The sequence below is a fragment of the Lepidochelys olivacea genome, assembly GCF_965140295.1.
Source record: "Lepidochelys olivacea isolate rLepOli2 genome assembly, chromosome: 1".
NCBI classification, from domain to species: Eukaryota; Metazoa; Chordata; order Testudines; family Cheloniidae; genus Lepidochelys; species Lepidochelys olivacea.
This window is the reverse complement of record NC_140411.1, coordinates 99,007,499-99,023,657: the sequence shown is the minus strand read 5'-3', so window position 1 is coordinate 99,023,657 and position 16,159 is coordinate 99,007,499.

Here is a 16,159-nt window from a genome sequence, read left to right as displayed (position 1 = left end):
AATCCAACGCAAAGTTGTCAAGTACAAAGGCTGCTGTATCATCCACTGTAAATCATTTTTAAAAGCATTTCATTGTCTGCACAACTTTCAGAGAAATACAAAACCAAAATACATTCATGAGGCTAGAACAAGAGGAAAAATTTCTAATTATGCTGCAGGAAGAGAGTGAAATCTTGGCCCCACTCAAGACAATGAAAATGGAGGTCACCCAGAGTTTTGTTAGGTGTTTTAATAAATTTACAAAGTAATGTTCAACAACAGATTTATTTCAAATGTCACAAATCAATGTACCAAGAGTTAATGTAGTAAATTGGCAGTGTTTTCCTAAAACACCCTATACTAACTTTGGTCATCTCTGTGGGATTAATTTTTTCCTCATTTCTAGTATAAACCTTTCTTATTTTTCAATTATATTAATTTGCAGTGTTTGTCCCTATTGAACCTCCCCTTTCAGTGTCATACTGTATTGTCCCTTTTTAAAGCAACACATCTGTTAGTATGTGTTAATCAAACTGTGTAAAGGTGAAGTGGGTATTGCTGATGTCCTGAGGGAGGGGACTCTCCATCCAAATGGATATAAGGAAGGTCTGAGTGCCGCTCTGAGAAGAAAAGTTATAGTGGGAGACTGAGTTGTGCTTATGACAAACTTGGAGTGTAGAGAATACTGGACTCATGTTTTTGTTATTTTCTTTTATAATAAAGCCAAACTCCAAACAGGGGGAACGTTGGCATCCAGTTTATTATGTGTCCTGTGTTTGTAGAGCAGGATGGCAATGTTGTCTGCTCCTGAAGTCCTTTTCCACAGCTCACCACTAGATCTCAGGGGAGAGCTCTGCTTACACTAGTAAGTGGAAAAAGCAAAATTGCAGAGTGTTTTATGACTGTTTCAAAATAAATAGAAGGACAAGATGGAGGAGGTAATATCTTTTATTGGACCAACTTCTATTGGTGAGAGAAACAAGCTTTTGACCCATACAGTGCTCTTCTTCAGGTCTGGGAAAGACCTTTTGGTGAGAGAGACAAGTTTCTTCAGAAGTTGGTCCAATAAAAGAGATTACCTCACCCATCTCATCTCTCTAATATCCTGGGACAGACACAGCTACAACTACACTCAAAATAATTAGGAAGTTATATTTATGGAAAAACTAGCATAAATTAGACTCAGCAAAACGGACTAAAATAGGTAAGATGTTTGTTTACTTTTATTCATTATTGTGATAGAATACATTTTGGCAAGAAACCCAATATCTTTAAACATTTTCTTTCAAAAACCAATATAAAATAGAAAGTTTGAGACTGTTGACACTATTTGTGTCAGTGATTGTGGAGTCTTGACAGAGATTACACCCGCATATACAGTAAATAGTTGAAAAGTAGAAATGGTTAATGTTTGTAACAGTGTAAAAATGTCCAAGTAGCTAGAAATATTAGTTTCATATATGTAATTAATGGTATAGTGAAAATGATATCTTAATGATGATGGTGTGAGGAGATATTGTGGCTTGCAAAATAAACATTAGAATTTTTCACTTCGGAGGGGATTTACAAGGGAGATGAAAATAAGCCTTATCATGGGTCCTGGGTTTCAGTCATAACTATTGACAAGCTACCACCTCTCTGGAACTAGCAACATGCTCCTGTAAAGTCACTTCTAGAAATCCTGGTCATGCAACTCAAAAACACAGGCCTCTACCACTTGATCTCTATAAGATTCCTGTTAATAGCAACCGTAGATAGTCCCTTGTATTCTTTTAAAGATGTAACCACTCAATAGAGCCTGACTCATACATATGTATAGGGCCAAATTCACCTGTGTAGTCAGTTACACTTGTGCTAAGGGACTGTAAAATGCTGCTATTTATCTGGTAGCATTTTACATCCCCTTTCCACAGGTACAAATCACTACATTAGGTGCAAGAGCTTGTAGAGTCAGGCCAGTAGTTCAAAATCCTGCTGTCATTGAAGGCATTCTCTATAAATCCTGATTGACATCAGTGGGAAAAACATTGGGCCCAAAATGCTCATTGAAATCAGCAGGAATAGGATTGGGCCCAAAATAAGCCTTAAAAACATTAATAAATGTGCCTAATTACCATCCTATTTTCCTTCAAATATACCCTGTTCATGAGTTTTCCAGCAGATGTAATTCTAAGGAAAGTCTGAAGCAGTAGTATCAAACTAGGTTTCAGCTACCGTAGAAAAGGTGACAATATATTAAACAAACACCAAATCTTTTAGTCAGTGTAATTTTTAATGACATAACTCAAATGTTTTATTCATTTTTTAAAAAAAAATTCTACTTTGCCTTCAGAGTAAATGTTGCAAGATCTGACAGGAACATATCGCAAGATGCCTGCATAAATCCAAATCTATCTACCTTTTGGTATGAAATGACCGCTTTCTGGTAAAATTAAATTATTCTGTTTTTCTACTGATTTTGTTGATTGCAAATCATGTGTCCAGGAGAGCATGTGTGAGCTGAAAGATAGTTATGAACTGTATCAAAGTCTAGTTCCCCTGTCCTTCCACAAATAACAGGAAGGCCCAGATCCTCAAAAATATTTAGGTAACTAAACAGGAGACAGGAATGCATTGCATTTTTTATCAAATAAAGAAATTCCATATTACATGGTAATGCTGTGGGGAATAAAACATACCAAGAATATCTTATTGAACTGCTTGAAGACCTCTGAATTAGATCCCAACAATGTTACATGCACTCCCTAAAAGATATCAGTGGATCATAAGTTCAATTTGTAATTTCTCTTCAGAGGTCTGAAGTGGGACTAACATATTTCCATGGTGCTTAAATGCCTTTGAGAGGCCAAAATGTTCTTCTGGCACAGAACGAAAACTTCAGACCTCAGAGAAGAAGGCTATCCCAGTATTAGCTGTAATAATTGTTAGTCAGAGACATCTGAAGTGTGGGCATTTGAGACATAGTATCAATGCCAAAATCAACGATTGTACAAAGTGTGTTATTAAACAAAGGATACTGTGAAGAAGACACACAAAAGTATGATTATTGATTTGGCAATCATACTTGTTTGACTAAGTGTACTTCTGCTAGCTCTGATAATTAAAGTGAAGTACATCTCACATTGGTTTCTTTAAATTGTTCTTTGTGAGCAGTTTCAACACTTCTAGCCAGGTCTGTGTTTCAATAAAGCAACTTTTAATTGTAGAAATCCCACATCTTTTACTTGTCACAAATATACAAACTGAATAATCACAATAGTTAAATTCCTACACCTATGCTAACTTTGGTCATCTCTGTGGGATTCATTTTTTCCATAATTCTAGTATGGATCATATTAATTTGCAATGTTTGTCCTTACTGAAAGTCCCATTTCAATGTCATACTGTATTATTCCTTTATAAAGTAACTGCATTATTAAAATCTGCTCTTGTTGCCCAATTTTGTTGTAAAGAATTTAAAAGTCATATTACATATGTTAATTTCCACTCCCAGGTGCTTGCCATATTTTTGTTTTATGTAACTAATTTCATTACAAATGTAAATTTTTCTTGTCTCCTTTAATCAGAGAATGGAAATTTATGGAAACATTATCTTCGTCAAAATGATGTCCAAAATTGACCCAACTGCAATAGATTTGAGTTCATATAGTATTCTCTGATTATCAGGATGTAATGTCCTGAGTTTGAAATAGGTATCTCTTGGCCATTTATTTTTAAATCTCTGCTAATCTTCTCTGTCATATTTTATGCTCCCAAATGAATCTTATTTTTCATATATGCCTCTATATTCAGTGGCCTCTGCAATCTATTATTTGCTACCCTACACATTGCTTCTTGTTCTACTCCTGGTGGAATTCTGCACCACTGAGCACATGCAGAATTCATGTGTCTTGTAGATTTTTTTTTTCTGGAGAAAATACATTCTGCCCAGACTAGATGATCATAATGGTCCCTTCTGACCTTAATATCTATGAATCTCTAAGTGCTGCATTTCTGCCTTTTGCCCACCAGAGGCCACTGTGGTGCCAGAATAGCCAGCAGAATGGATGCAGCTGGCTGTTCTGATGCCACCGTGGCCTCTGGTGGCCAAAAGTGGAACTGCAGCACATCTGTGGCAGAATGTATTTTTCTCGGGAGGGGAGGGGGGGAATCTGTGGGTGCGGCAGTGGCGCAGCATTCCCCCCACGGGTAGAAGTTCATAACAGCACCCTGCTTGTGCAGCCAGGTTAGGACAGACAGGGTGGGCACATGGGGGAGTCACAGATTGGAGTTGAGAATGGCTAGTGGAGGGGACAGGTGGTGGCGTGTGTTTAGGAGCTAGTGTGGTGACAGTATTGAGAAAGGGGGTGAAGGGAGTGGGGGTGAAAGCCCACATGAGGACAGGGGATGGGAGAGGGGGGAGAAGGCTGCAGAGACCCATGGGATAGTGGGGTGCGGGGACGGGCAGATGTGCCTGACTGAATGGGAGAAGCTGGAGGTCAGCCAAAGTCTGCATGGGGGAGGCTCTATCCCACCCCTCCTCCCAAAACCCTGTTTCATACTTGTCCCACCCACACCCAATGACCCTCCAGGTTCACTCCAGCTTCCTTCCGTCTCCCTCAGTTCCTCCATTACCCTTGACTCCCCTAAGCCTTTGCACTGCTTCTGACAGGTGCAGGAAATACCGTTCTGTATTGTAATTTAAATGAATTACTCAAAGTTCTGTATTAATATGCCTAGTAAGGAATCTGTGAAAAAAAATTACCAGAATCTTTTTTTTGTCTGTATGGTTACAGACATACTTGCAGACAGATATTTTGAAATAAATTACCAAAATAATTGAAACTGGTATGATTATATTATTTTTGACAAATAAAATATGCAGAATTTTAAAAAAAAAATTGGTGCAGAATTCCCCCCGGAGTATGTTCATTTCTCCCCTCAGAAGAATAATTTGCTGTATTTTGCTTTGACTATTGATAGCCTGTGCAAGATGCTGTCATAGCACAAGTGAAACCTATCAATTTAAGCAAATTCAATTTTTTTGTTTAAAACCATAAATTGCACCCATAGATAGGCATTGTTGCATCTTTTTGAGTTACATTTATTAAAAAACAAGTATATTCCAGAAAACTTTGAGCCATACTAATCTCAGGTCCATGTATAAATGGGACCTTTTATAGGCAGATCTCCCTGGTATCATGTAGAATGGGGCTCTTTTGTCCTGTGACACCATCCCACTCAGTCCCTGTATCCACAGAGGGCTGCCTGAGCATCTGTACATGGGGTGGCTCACATTGTTCCCCTGCTCTCTACACTGTGTGGTATCTGATGAGGAGAGGATACAGCTCCAGGCTGTATTAGGTACTGAGCAAGACCTCTACCTGTGGAACCCACATAGGGAAGATCCCAGTGTTATTGTCTGGAGAGCAAGGGTGGCTGATTAGGGCTGAGGGAGCCAAACCACACCAATAACATCACAACTGTAATAGTACCATCTCCTGCCAGTTGGAGGTACTCTTGAAGGGGTTGCTTTAGCTCCTAAAAGCTGTAAGATACCAGATTGCCACTGAGGAGTTCTAGCCTTGCAGACTGTAGGTAGCAGAGGGAGGAGACGCAAAGCATGGAATGCAAACCTCTATGGGGCTAGCAGAGCATGCTCCCTACAGCTCCTGGGATCCCTGCAAAATATAGACTGCAGGGAGGTGGCACAGAGCAGGGAATACAGGTTACTCCTGGGGGAATTCTGCGCCACTGCACATGCGCCATATTCATGTGCCCCACAGATTTTTTTCCCTCTACAGAAAACAGATCCTGCCAGGGGGCACTGAAATTATACCTTTTGCCCAAGAGTGTCTACTGTGTTGCCAGAAGACAGGGCAGTAGACTCAGGCCCAGAGCAGCGAGCCGCAGAGAGGGAGGGGCAGTGGCTGCCTTCCTCACAGTGCCTTGCCCGTGGGGCCAAGTGAGGAGACACAGGATATAGGGTGGACGGACAGAGTGGAGCACATGGGGCTGGGCAGTCACATAGATGGGTTCAGAAGGACCAGTGGGGGGGCAGACTGGGGTGGGGGCACAGGAGCTAATGGGGTGACAGAATTGAGCTAAGAGCTGAATGGGATTGGGGGTGAAAGGACACATGGAGATGGCTAGGGATCAGCAGGGTCTGCATGGTCGCAGCTCCCTAACAATCCCTCCCCTCCAAAAAACACAAAAAAAACCCCCAACCCCATTGAATACTTCTCCCACGCACACCCAACAACCTTCCAGGTTCACCCCCAGGCGGCTTCTTAGCAATTACTTCTTTCTCCCTCAGCTCCTCCATTACCCCTGACTCCCCCAAGCCTTTCCACTGCTTCTGAGGGGTGCGAGAAATACATTTCTGTATTGTAGTTTATATGAATTATTACTCAAAGTTCTGTATTGATACACCTAGTAAGGAATCTTTGTCAAAAAAACATTTCCTGATTCTTTTTCATTGTCTCTGTTGTTACAGACTTACTTGCTGACAGCTATTTTGAAATAAATTACCAAAATAATTGAAACTGGTAATAATGTGTTATTTTGACAAATATACAGAATTTTTCAGAATTTTAAAATATTGTGCACAGAATTTTTGATTTTTTTGGTGCAGCATTCCCCCAGGAGTAACAGGTTAATGTGGGTCTATTAAAGTCCTGCACCACCCAGGAAAACTATACGGTTGTCTGCACATGCTCTTTGAAGCCTCCATCCCCTGGAATCTCTGCAGCATGTAAGCTGCCAGTATAGAAAGAAGGCAGAGTAGGGAATAAAGGCTTCTGTGGAGTTATTTCAGAACAGAGGCACATGCTGTGTGCTTCCATTGCTTCTGTTTTTCCAGACCCAGATACAAGTAAGAATTCCACAAATTATGAACTACAGTAATATAACTTATTTTAGGGAGTTCTCTATTGTAGTTGCAGATTTTCTTCTAGTTGTGTTATATATATATATAAAGAGGGTTTCTGAGCCAGGTAGTTTTCTCATGTAGAAGGGTGATGATTGGGTTTATAAGTCTGGTGAGTTGTGTGTCTCCGTGTGTGTTTATTTTAAGCCTAGGAGGGACAGGTGGGTGAAGGTTCCAAGCTGAGTGGGATGGATCCTAGTTGTGGAAAGATTTGGTAGGAAGAGAGGGTTGGTGGGATATGTGTGCAAAGAGGATAGGTTTGATATAGGGATGTAAAATGTTAACCGTAAGCATTAGTCTTACTGGTTAACCCACCTTAACCGTTAGCCCCTGGGCTGGCTTGCTGGCCCAGTGGCCCCAAACCGGCTGCAGTGGTCCCAGGTGTGCCGCCCTGCCCCAGCCATGCTGGCCGGATCAGCCCCAGCCAGTAAACTGTTTAAATGAAATATTTTTAATCATTTAAACGTTTAACTTTTGTAATGGTATTACATCCCTCCTTTGATCAGATAGGGGTTGGGTTGGAGGGAGCGAAGGGGACTTGGGGAGGTTCTGAGCTGGATTGGGGATTGATTGGGTTGTCAAGATTGGGTGCAAAGGTGAATGGAGTCAATTGGTGAATGAGGGTATAGTTGAATGCGGGGGGTGATAGGAAAACAGACATAGTGTGGAAAGTAGGGAGGTTAGGAAATAAGTAGATTGATGTGGCAGATGCTAAGACTAGGAGAGAACGCTAAAGGGCTGCACAGAGAGAGAAGTAATATTGCCCCTTCTTCCAATATCAGTGTCCCATTTCTGACAACAGCAGCACCCCTCTTTTGTCTGGTAGCATATATCAGGACATTGCAGATCAGCTTCCCAGTGGAGGAGAAATCAGGGGTGTGAAGTCTTGGCTTACTGTAAGTGTAACTTGTTTTCTTTATACACATCTGAATCCTGAAATGGGATGGTCAAACAGCATGCAGTCCCTTCTTTGAGAAATCTTAGCCCACAGCCAATGCCTGGTTCCCAGGTTCAAACTCTGCCTCAAGTACTGGCTCTAATCAGAGACCAAGGCAGACAGCAAACTCGCCTGCTGCTGCTCCTTCTCCATCCAGAACCTTGTATAACCAAAAAACAGCCAACAACACAAACATTTCTTCCAGAGTGATAAACTTTCTTGTGTGTTAAAACAAAGAACTTGAAGACTGTGTAATAGTGCCACCTGGTGATGCCTTCCATAACAATTCTCGAATTGCTCCATTGTTTTCAACATGGGTGACATGATAAACATCTGAAAATAAAGTATAAGTCTCAAACAAAAGAAATAAATAATTATAAAGGTTTAACTATTTACATGTGTACAGTGTTCTTCTGTCAGGACTTCCCAAGTCACCATTCCCTTTAAAATCTTTTGTTCTCTTTCTTGTGCCAATACTGTCCCCAACTGATAAGCAATAGCATTTATGTTTAATATGAAAAGATTTCTGAAAAATGGATAGGCTAAAACAGGTGTGGCCCCAAGTGATTTTTTTAACTCTGCAAATGCCAACTCATACTCTAGTAGCCACACAAATTGTCTTACTCAACCCAACCAACAGTCCTGCAATATTTGCAAATCCACAAATGAAATGTCTATTGTATGAACAGATTGCTACAAAGCACTGCTTATCTGTGAGTGTCTGGGGAGTACACCAGTTTAGTAATATACTTTTCAGGCACTTATCATGCATGAACCACAATAAAATCCAGACCATATTGTGACAGGATCGCTGGGGTACAATCTGGAACTGGGGTACTGTTGTGCCCCCTTACCTCTCCAACCAATGCTTTGCTAGTGACAAGAAAACCCCTCTGGGCAGTATCACTCAGTACAACAGCATGTGGAGCCTCACATCCACCTAAATCGCATGAATACTCCCTGAGCCACTCTTGAATCAAACAGAGAAAGGCACCAGCAAGTTTCCCAAGCCCCCAGCCTTGCACCCCAGAACTATACCGTCTTGCCCTGGTTAGAAAAGCCTGACCAGTGTAAATTCATTACTTAGTCCGACTTTGTAAACTGAGCTGAGATTTCCCAAGCACTTCAACCAAAACACACTGTTTTATGTAAAATATAAAACAGCTTTATTAAATACAGAGAGATAGATTTTAAGTGACTATAAGTGTTAAGTACAAAAGGTCAGAAATAGTTACCAAAGAAAATAAAAGGTAAGCACACAGTCTAAATGCTGAACCTTATTAGACCAAGCAGTATTTGGATCAAGCTGTTTTTCTCATCCCATGGGATGTTGCAGGTAGGTTACAATCCTTAATACACAGGCTTTCCCTTTAAGCGTGGGACCAGTCTCCTCAGTTCAAGTCTGTCTTCTCAGAGTACTTGTTGCTTCTAGCATAGGTGGGGAAGGAGAAAGGTACCCTCATGATGCCACTATCCCTTATTTTATACTCTTAGTCCTTGTCCCTGGAAAGAAATTAACCCAGTGCTTCTCTTACAGAATTGTAAATCCCTAGTTTACAATTCCCCCAATGATTAATGGTTGGTTAACACTCACCTTTGTGTGGATCACCTCCTTTGTTGTCACTGGAGAACTAACAGTAGATGACTCCCAAATTTACAACATATTTTAATAACCGTACAGCAAAATCTCGTAACTTCATACACACTGATACACATATTTTGACAGAACAATGGATTTCAGCAGATCATGACCTTTCATATATCATCTTACATGGCATGCTTTGTATGAAATATCACAACCATATATGATGAATATGGAGGTTACAGGGTGCAACACATATATTAGCTCATCCACTATCTCAGCTATTCAGATCTCTTCCTCCAGTTCTAGAGGTCCAATTTTAAACCCCAAGTTTTCTCAGTTAGTATGGGTGTATGTTCTCTAGTCACTGTCTCCATTTGAAACCAAATAAGTTGTTCAGTTCTGGATCATTTTTGCCCGAACATTTTTAATGTAACTGGTGTAATAACTGTTAAATTTGAGTCACTGTCTACAATTCCTGTTCACTTTGGAGTCACTAACATCAGCACCAGCAAAGCAAGCATGTGCTTGGGACGGCACAATTCCAGGGGTGGATTCTAGCCATCCTTTTTTTTTTTTTTTTTTTGCTTGGGCAGTTGCACTCTCAGTGCTTGGGGTGGCAAAAAACCTAGAGCCAGCCCTGACTAACACACATTCAATAGCCATGTCTCCATGAAGCTTTTCATCTGCCCAGATCTAAACAAAAGCTGGGGGACTATTCTTTGTACCTACAAGAATTGCCCTTTCAGCCTGATACCACTGATTTTCCAAAACTGGGTGAAGAACTTTCACTAGGTAATTGTGATGCTTTGTTCTGGCTTGGCTTGAATTTATAATACACCTTATTTTTGTGGCCATTCTTTTCACAATACCACATTAGAGCATATACAGTAGAACCTCCCAGTTAAGAACATCTCAGGAATGGAGGTTGTTCGTAACTCTGAAAAGTTTGTAACTCTGAACAAAACGTTATGGTTGTTCTTTCAGAAGTTTACAACTGAACATTGACTTAATACTGCTTTGAAACTTTACTATGCAGAAGAAAAATCCTGCTTTCAACCATCTTAATTTAAATGAAACATGCACAGAAATAGTTTCCTTACATTGTCAAATCTTTTTTAAACTTTTCCTCTTTTTTTTTTTGGTAGTTTATGTTTAACACAGTACTGTACTATATTTGCTTTTTTTATTTGTCTCTGATGATGATGATGACTGCGTAATTCCAGTTCAAAATGAGCTGTATGGTTGACTGCTCAGTTTGTAACTGGTGTTTATAACTCTGGGGTTCTACTGTACTTGTTTTATAGTCAATTTCACTATCAGGTTCAATGCTGAAATGTTTGGACTGCACATATTGTAAGAACTTCTTTGACAGCAGCAACCAAACTCTGATGACAGAGATACCTGTCACATAGATATATGAGACACTCCTCAGCGAATTACATTAACCTCATTTTGTAATAACATTTGCATTTTCCCAAAAAAGTTTATCTGCATTATTATATTCTAAAGGTAGTGTGTTTCTGTAAGTCTAATTATCTGCAATATGTGGAAACATATTTGGTAATCATTCTCAATTATCTGCAATCACTTAAGTACACAGGTGCAAAGCTACAAATAGATGCATATTTGAATGCTCCATCTCATGTTGATACAGGGCACTACACTGTTCTTTTATTTAAATGTGAACTTACGCCCTGTTTTTGTTTGTTTATGGTTGTGTTTAAAACAAGGAAATGCAAAATGCAAAAAATCCTGCAAATGCAATATTATGCACACCTCAGGAATTTAAAAATTATAATTACCATAATGACAATGATTCTACCAAATGTCATGTATATATTAAGGCAGACATTTTATAACTTATAGACTAATACATCATACTGCCATCTATATGTGTGAGGAGGATGAGCTATGTGAATCATAACTCAATTTCCTTACCTTTTGTGAGTTTAATTTTCATAATATTAACATATTTTTGCACTGGATAGTGTGTGTGTGTGTCTGTCTGTCTGTCTTTCCCAATTTGGATTGAACTTAAGAGACCTTCTTAATGGTTTAATAATAGAAGGAAATGCTAGACTGGAGGAATAAATCCATTTTCATTATATGCATAATAGCTTGTGGCTGCACTTTCTTGCTCTTTCATTCATGTGTAGCTGTTATTTTTTACATTGATTTTTAAAGCTGTCTCCACTGTGGATTATAATGAGCAGTGTGTAAAACATAAAAAAATAGAATTGTATATAACTAGATTAATTTGAAAGAATATAAAATATTAATGTTATTTGCATTAATGAAAAATACTTATAAGTTGACCTTAATTATACTCAGTATATAAAGGCCCATTCATCCAGTGATACTCCCTGCAATAAGTATTTTATTTCAAATTCAGGAAATGTGCCCAGCAATTTTTAGGAGGAAATATTTAACTCATAAAGGCCTTTCTTTCTTAATCAGTTGCTAATAATATTACCAAAATTTGAATTTGATGGAAGACGGACTGAGTGAAAGCTGAGTAAAGCTGTTAGGTCAGGTTTCAGTGGATCATATCTTTTCACATTTCACATGATGCAAAATGGTGTGGTTTGTTTTGTTACATGAGTTACACACAGTACATACGCAGATACAAGATAAACCAATATAACCAGTTTAAAACTGATATTATGGTGTCCGCACAAAAAATTTGCACTGGTTTAACTAAACCAATTTAGGTTAAGCCAGTGCAATTTCTGGTCTACACTACGAGTTTAGGTCGAATTTAGCAGCATTAGATCGATTTAACCCTGCACCCGTCCACACAACTAAGCAATTTACTTCAACTTAAAAGGCTCTTAAAATCTATTTCTGTACTCCTCTCCCGACGAGGGAATTAGCGCTGAAATCGACCTTGCTGGGTCGAATTTGGGGTAGCGTGGTCGCAATTCAATGGTATTGGTCTCTGGGAGCTATCGCAGAGTGCTCCATTGTGACTGCTCTGGACAGCGCTCTCAACTCAGATGCACTGGCCAGGTAGACAGGAAAAGGCCCACAAACTTTTGAATCTCATTTCCTGTTTGGCCAGCATGGTAAGCTGCAGGTGAGTGCAGATCTCATCAGCAGAGGTGATCATCATGGAGTCCCAGAATCGAAAAAGAGCTCCAGCATGGACTGAAAGGTAGGTACGGGATCTGATCGCTGTACGGGGAGACGAATCCGTGCTATCAGAACTCCATTCCAAAAGACGAAATGCCCAAACATTTGAAAAAATCTCCAAGGGCATGAAGGACAGAGGCTATAACAGGGACCCACAGCAGTGCTGTGTGAAACTTAAGGAGGTCAGGCAATCCTACCAAAACACCAGAGAGGCAAATGACCGCTTGGGGTCAGAGCCCCAGACATGCCGCTTCTACGATGAGCTGCATGCCATTCTAGAGGGTGCAGCCACCACTACCCCACCCCTGTGCTTTGACTCCGTCAATGGATTATCATGCAACAGGGATGCACATTTTGGTGATGAGGAAGATAGCGCACAGCAAGCAAGCGGAGAAACTGTTTTCCCCGAGAGCCAGGAACTGTTTCTCACCCTGGACCTGGAGCCAGTACCCCCCAAACCCACCCAAGGCAGGCTCCCGGACCCGCCAGGCAGAGAAGGGACCTCTGGTGAGTGTACCTTTGTAAATATAATACATGGTTTAAAAGCAAGTGTGTTTAATGATTAATTTGCTGCCAGTACAGCTACTGGAAAAGTCTGTTAACCTGTCTGGAGATGGAGCGGAAATCCTCCAGGGACATCTCCATAAAGCTCTCCTGGATGTACTCCCAAAGCCTTTGCAAAAGGTTTCTGGGGAGGGCAGCCTTATTCCGTCCTCCATGGTAGGACACTTTACCACCACAGGCCAGTAGCACGTAGTCTGGAGTTATTGCATAACAAAGAATGGCAGCATATGGTCCCGGTGTATGCTGGCATTCAAGCAACATCCGTTCTTTATCTCTCTGTGTTATCCTCAGGAGAGTGATATCATTCATGGTCACCTGGTTGAAATAGGGTAATTTTATTAAGGGGACATTCAGAGGTGGCTGTTCCTGCTGGGCTGTTTGCCTGTGACTGAACAGAAATCTTCCCCACTGTTAGCCGTGCGGTGGGGGGAGGGGTGAAGTGATCATCCCAGAGAATTGGGTGTGTGTGTGGGGGGGGGGGGTTAGTTGGGTTTATGCTGCACGTTAACCCGAAAACTGCAGCCCCTCCTTTTAAATGGCCAACCCATTTTAAATGGCCAACCCAACGGTTGTTTGGAAATGAGGGTGCTGCTGTTTGAAACCATTCCCACATGTTATGAAGGTTAAAGAAGCCAAAAGACTGTGGCTTACCATGGCTGCCTGCAAGCCGAATTCTGTTGCCCGCCGGCCCTGCATGTGTGATCTCTCACACCAAACCAGCAGAGTCTCAATATAAAAGGCAAAATGCGACCTTGTATAGAATGCACATGTGCTATGTAATGTTAACAGGAAGGTTCACCCTGAAAGAGTCTACCCATTGTTCTCTAAAATGCGTCTCTTTAACTACTACTTTCCCTTTTGTTTTACTCCCACAGCTGCAAATGTTTCAGTGCTCACACTATCATCTCCTTCCCAGAGGCTAGCGAAGATTAGAAAGCGAAAAAAGCGCACTTGCGATGAAATGTTCTCTGAGGTCATGCAGTCCTCCCACACTGAAAGACCCCAGCAGAATGCATGGAAGCAGACAATGTTAGAGTCCAGGAAAGCACAACATGAATGCGAGAACAGGTGGCGGGTTGAAGATAATAAGTGACGGGTTGAAGATGATAGGTGGCATCAGCTTGCTGACAGAAGGCAGGAGTCAATGCTTAGGCTATTAGAGGATCAAACTGATATGCTCTGGTGTATGGTTAAGGTGCAGGAAAGACAGCATGAGCACAGACCCCCGCTACAGCCCCTGTGTAACCAACCACCCTCCTCCCAAATTTCCATAGGCTCCTCACCCAGACGCCCAAGAACGCGGTGGGAGAGCCTCCGGACACCCAATCACTCCACCCCAGAGGACTGCCCAAGCAACAGAAAGCTGGCATTCAATAAGTTTTAAAGTGCAGTGTGGCCTTGTCCTTCCCTCCTTCCCCAGCCCCTCCCGGGCTACCTTCGCAGTTATCCCCCTATTTGTGTGATGAATTAATGAAGAATGCATGAATGTGAAGCAACAATGACTTTATTGCCTCTGCAAAAGGTGATTAAAGGTGGGAGGGGAGGGTGGTTAGCTTACAGGGAAGTAGAGTGAACAAAGGGGCAGGGGTTTTCATCAAGGAGAAACAAACAGAACTTTCACACCATAGCCTGGCCAGTCATGAAACTGGTTTTCAAAGCTTCTCTGATGCGCACCGTGCCCTCCTGTACTCTTCTAACCACTCTGGTATCTGGCTGCACGTAATCAGCGGCCGGGCGATTTGCCTCAACCTCCCACCCCGCCATAAACGTATCCCACTTACTCTCATAGATATTGTGGAGCGCACAACAAGCAGCAATAACAATGGGAATATTGGTTTTGCTGAGGTCTAACCAAGCCAGTAAACTGCACCAGCGTGCTTTTAAACGTCCACATGCACATTCTACCACCATTCTGCACTTGCTCAGCCTATAGTTGAACAGCTCCTGACTACTGTCCAGGCTGCCTGTGTATGGCTTCATGAGTCATGGCATTAAGGGGTAGGCTGGGTCCCCGAGGATAACTGTAGGCATTTCAACATCTCCAACGGTTATTTTCTGGTCTGGGAAGAAAGTCCCTTGCTGCAGCTGTTGAAACAGATCAGAGTTCCTGAAGATGCAAGCGTCATGTACCTTTCCCAGCATCCCACACTGATGTTGTTGAAACGTCCCTTGTGATCCACCAGTGCTTGCAGCACCATTGAAAAGTACCCCTTGCGGTTTATTTACTCGCTGCCTTGGTGCTCCAGTGCCAAGATAGGGATATGGGTCCTGTCTTTCGCCCCACCACAGTTAGGGAATCCCATTGCAGCAAACCCATCCACTATGACCTGCACATTTCCCAGGGTCACTACCCTTGATAGCAGCAGCTCAGTGATTGCATTGGCTACTTGGATCACAGCAGGCCCCACAGTAGATTTGCCCACTCCAAATTGATTCCCAACTGACCGGTAGCTCTCTGGGATTGCAAGCTTCCAGAAGGCTATCGCCACTCGCTTGTGAACTGTGAGGGCTGCTCTCATCTTGGTATTGGAGCGCTTCAGGGCAGGGGAAAGCAAGTCACAAAGTTCCATGAAAGTGCTCTTACACATGCGAAAGTTTCACAGCCATTGGGACTCATCCCAGACTTGCAACACTATGCGGTCCCACCAGTCTGTGCTTGTTTCCCGGGCCCAGAATCGGCGTTCCACGGCATGAACCTGCCCCATTACCACCATGATGTCCACACTGCCAGGGCCCGTAGTTTGAGGGAAGTCTGTATCCATGTCCTCCTCACTGCGCTGCCATCGCCTACTCACCTGATTTTGCAAGTTCTGGTTCTGCATATACTGATGGATAATATGCGTGGTGTTTAGAACAGTCATAACTGCCACGGTGATCTGAGTGGGCTCCATGCTTGCCGTGGTATGGCGTCTGCAGAAGAGCAGAGTGGCAGCGGAAGCGGCGGGTGAATGACGATGCTGATAGCAATATGGCGCCTGCACAGAAAAAGGCGCAAAATGATTGTCAGCCGTTGCTGTCACGAGGGAGCAAGGGGTAGGCTGGCAGCAGACAGTGC